The sequence below is a fragment of the Octopus bimaculoides genome, chromosome 17 (assembly GCF_001194135.2).
Source record: "Octopus bimaculoides isolate UCB-OBI-ISO-001 chromosome 17, ASM119413v2, whole genome shotgun sequence".
NCBI lineage: Eukaryota > Metazoa > Mollusca > Cephalopoda > Octopoda > Octopodidae > Octopus > Octopus bimaculoides.
The window spans coordinates 16,054,662-16,059,686 of record NC_068997.1 but is presented as its reverse complement, the minus strand read 5'-3'; the positions used below and the strand labels follow the sequence as shown (position 1 = coordinate 16,059,686).

The 5,025-nt window shown below is 40.4% G+C and overlaps 1 protein-coding gene across 3 annotated transcripts in view; it reads right to left on the bottom strand.

Moving 5' to 3' along the window:
• LOC106867583 (zinc finger homeobox protein 3) overlaps nucleotides 1-5,025 on the bottom strand; it is a 502,463-nt gene that overhangs the window by 372,817 nt on the left and 124,621 nt on the right. The gene's annotated exons all lie outside the window — the stretch shown is intronic.

Here is a 5,025-nt window from a genome sequence, read left to right as displayed (position 1 = left end):
TGTATCTGTTTGCGATGGATGTAATAATGTAATTTAAGTCCAAATATGGATTTTACTCTGAAGTCACAATGAGGACACTGATGATTTTGAAGAAAATAATAATAATAATAATAATAATAATAATCCTTTCTATTATAGGCACAAGGCCTGAAAATTAGGGGTTAAAAGATTAGTCGATTACATAGGTACTTGATTTATCGAACCCGAAAGGACGAAAGGTAAATTCAACCTCAGTGGTATTTGAACTCAGAACATAAGCAGCAGACGAAATACCGCTAAGCATTTCGCCCGGCGTGCTAACGATTCTGGCAGCTCGCCACCTTAGATAATAATGATTTCTAATTATTTGAATTTTTTTTTTTGCCACAAGGGCAGCTTGGAGTGCGTAACTAGTACTTAATTTATCGACCGCAAAAGGATGAAAGGCAAAGTCGACCGCCAGCGGCATCTGAACTCAGAACGTAGCGACACACGAAATACCGCTAAGCGTTTCGTCCGGAGTGCTGACGTTTCTGCTAGCTCGCAGCCTTAAATAATAATAATAATAATAATAATAATAGTAATAATAATAATATATTCAGACAAATACATAACAAAAACACCAGGACTTACAAAAATATATAACATACAGAAAATTGCACTACTGGGCACTGCACACATCCTACGCAAAACACTTTCAATACAGTAACCATAAGAGCACCACAGCAAACCACAGCACATACCCAAGGCACACAGAGCTGCGCTCGGTAGTGAAGTGAAAGCACGTTATAAAAATAAAACTACTGAACAACAATAATAATAATCCTTTCTAGTGGAAGCACATGGCCTCACATTAGTAGGGAGAGGGACTGGTCGGTTACATCAACCCCAGGGATTCCCTGGTGCTTAATTTATCGACCCCCGGAAAGGATGAAAGGCAAAGTCAACCTCGGCGGAATTTGAACTCAGAACGTAGAGACAGACGAAATACCGCTAAGCATTTCGACTGGCGTGCTAACAATTCTGCCAGCTCACCGCCTTTCATAATAATAATAATAATAAAAATAATAATAGTAGTAATAATAATAACAATAATAATAATAATAATAAAAAATTAATTATGACAAGCATCGGTAATGTTTTTCTAGAAGCGAGCTGCACTACTAAAACAATACCTTAATTTTTACGTTAGGCGTGACATTCAGGTAGGTAGTCCCGCGGGGAGCTGCTGGTCCCAAACTGGTTTACCACGCGAGGAAAAATAAATAAATAAGATAAAATAAAATAATAAAATGAAAATAATATACTAAAGAAAAAAATCTCTGCACACCATTTTACTGGGGACTAACGTAAGATATCCAAGCAAAAGGCATACTTATCACAACATCACGTTCTCCCCCCCCCCACTTAGCCGAAAGACATTGTTCATTCCATATATATTTTCTTTTCAGTAACATATTGAGATATATGTGAGTGTCTGTGTGTATGTATGTGTGTATGTATGTGTGTGTATATATATATATATATATATATATATATATATGTATGTATGTATGTATGTATGTATGTATATATGTATGTATGTATGTTTACGCATACATGGATGTATGTACATAAATACACATACATGCATATATATATATATATATATATATATATATATATATATATATATATATATATATATATATATATATATGTATATACACATAAGTACATACATATGTGCAAAGAAAAGAAAAAAAAATTAATAAAAATGTAGACGAACGAGAATTTAATATTTTTTTTTTTTCGCTGACCATTCTCGAGTAGTCATCCCCTCATGATGAGGGTAACTTCACCTGAAATATAAGGAGCCGATACATATTTCCAGGGTAACACTACGATCCTCTTGTTATTGTGTTATTGTTGCCTCCGTGTGTGTGTGGAGGGGGGTGCACACACGCACATATATATATATCTGTTTCCACACCCACCCAAGTATATATGTATTTGGTTCGGTCTTTACAGTGCCTCCGTGACCGGTGATAGCGACGTCTTTGAACATTCGCAGATCAACGGCTGCGGGAGAGACACGAGGAGCCGGGAAAGGAGGATTTGCAAAGGAACCAACGACTATGGATTAGTGTGTTTATAGTCTTGAAGCCTAGCAGGAGGCGGTGGTGGTTGTGGCGGCAGTAGCAGCGGCAGCGTTCATGGCGGTGACGTCGATGGCTGTAGCGACACATTACGAATGACGAGAGAAAGAAAGAAAGAAAGGAAGAAAGAGAGAGAGGTGAGTGAAAGTGTAGAATACCTGTATGGAGGCGATATGAGATCAACAAGCTCTGAGGAGTAGAGAATACTACACAAATAAAGAAAACGAGCAGAGAGAGGGGGAGAGAAAACGGTAAGAGAGAGGGACGAGATAGATAGACAGAGAGAAAGAGAGAGTGTGTGTGTGTGTGTGTGTGTGTTTGTGTGTGTCAGAGAGAGACAGACAGATAGAGAGAGGGCGGGGATAGCATATCTAAGGATTAGAAGATGTAGTGTTTTTTTCTGAGTGACTTTTACTCCAGTCAGAGTGACCATTCTCTGGAACAGTGGGCTTAACTAGGGTCCATATAAGATCTTTGGAGGTCCATGCAAACAAAATAGAAAATCAGGGATCCACAGCAGTATATTTATAGGGTCAATGGAAATCTTTTGTTCGATGTGTGTTTATTGCCACAAACAGTTCGGTTTCTTTGTCACAGTTCGACATGTTTCTTATGTCTTTACTGCCCACAGGGGGCTAAACATAGAGTGGACAAACAAGGACAGACAAAGAGATTAAGTCGATTACATCGACCTCCGTGCGTAACTGGTACTTAATTTATCGACCCCGAAAGGATGAAAGGCAAAGTCGACCTCGGCGGAATCTGAACTCAGAACGTAACGGCAGACGAAATTCCGCTAAGCATTTCGCCCGGCGTGCTTAACGTTTCTGCCAGCTCGCTGCTTCGACATGTTTCTGGCCACTGAAACATGTTCTGTTGCAAAGCTACACAAGTGTACATGTGAAAAACAAAATAGGGATTTTGAAAGAAGTATCTACGAAAGTAGTTTTTAAACATGAAATGCCTATGAAGGGTCCGCCAGAATGAAATAGTAACCAAAGGGGGCTATAAGTATAAACAAAAAACTGTTGGTAGCCACTGCTCTGGAACCAGCAGTGGTTTAAGCTGCCTAAATGTATTCCAGCCGCACAGTCCTAGACGTGGGAGCGAAATTCTTCAGTGGGTTTCATTTGCTAGTAAGTATATCTATATGTATGTTAGGGCAGCGGACTCGCGGTCAGAGGATCGCGGTTTCGATTCCCAAACCGGGCGTTGTGTGTGTTTATTGAGCGAAAACACCTGAAGCTCCACGAGGCTCTGATATGGGGTGGTGGCGACCCCTGTTGTATTCTTTCGACCCAACTTTCTCTCACTCTTTCTTCCTGTTTCTTGAGTAAAAAGCTGCGATGGACTGGCGTCCCGTCCAGCTAGGGGGGGAACACATACGTCATGGAAACCGGGAAAGCGGCCTTGTGCTCCACAAGGGGCTAAGAGGATTTCCATATCAATATGTATAGAAGTAGATACACTGTCCAAAATATAAGACAAATACTCAATTCCGGGCCTTGCCCGTATTTGTGGAGGGTTGCTAGTTGTTGGGGGGTAGTGCTGTGTGAAAGCTAAGTCGTACTAGGTTAGACAATCGCCCGGGATTTGCACTAGACTCGGTATTAAACTAAGAATGCTGTGGTTGTGTGTATAAAACCTCCATTCAAATGCTTTGCCCGTGGGTGGGTGGGTAACCATGCTGCAAAGACGGCTCTGCTTTGGGCGTTGAGGGCTGAGATAATTTCTGGATTTTAGAGACGAAGCCCCAGTCCTTGGTCTTTGTGATAAACTCTTCGCTATTATCAAGATGTATAATTGCTAGGAGATGCCCTCATTAACGTAGTTAGAATTCTTAACGTATCTAAGTGCTTGCTGTACAGGGCCACCTTAGCAGTATTTCAGAGTCCATAAGGCAGATCAATCAACGGGTCTTATAGTACCTATTTATTGATTGTAAGCTACAGTATACCTAGATCAAACTAACCTCCTTAATATATATACTTATTAGTTACACCAAAAGAGGCGACGAGCTGGCACAATCGTTTGCACACCGGACAAAACGCTTCGCGGCATTTCGTCCGTCTTTACGTTCTGAGTTCAAATTCCACCGAGATCGACTTTGCCTTTCATCTTTTCGGGATCGATAAATAAGTACCAAGCGACTTATCTCATCTTTTGAAATTGCTGGGCTTGCGCCAAAATTTGAAACGAATATTAATTAAACCAAAATTTGGATACAAAACAAAGGCTCGCGCACACACACACACACACACACACACACACACACACACACACACAATTATATGTTTTATCTATATGTAAGAATAGGCATGTGTATATATCTGTATATGTGTATGAATATACATACATATATGCATGTATATATACATATATATATAGTGAAGGCCCGTGGTCTCGTAGTTAGGCATGTCCCACTTAAAATCGTAAGGTTGTGGTTTCGATACCCAGATTGGCTGCGCGTTCTGTTCTTATGTCCTTGAGCAAAATACTTCATTTCACATTGCCACAGTTCACTCAGCTGTAAATGAGTAGCTCTGCAATGGACCAGCTTTCCGATTAATCGGAATGTTATCCTGCTCATCGGCTAGCCAGCTGAGTGGCATCATTCGAAAACTAGAAAGATTGCAAAGCGCATTGTGACCAATGATGTACAACATTTGACAGTCTGGTTAAACACGTGATATATATGTATGTATGTATGTATGTATATATCGTGGCACTCCGTCAGTTACGACGACGAGGGTTCCAGTTGATCAACTCAACGGAACAGCCTGCTCGTGAAATTAATGTGCAAGTGGCTGAGCACTCCACAGACTCATGTACCCTTAACGTAGTTCTCGGGGATATTCAACGTGACACAGAGTGTGGCAAATTAGGCCCTATATATATATATATATAT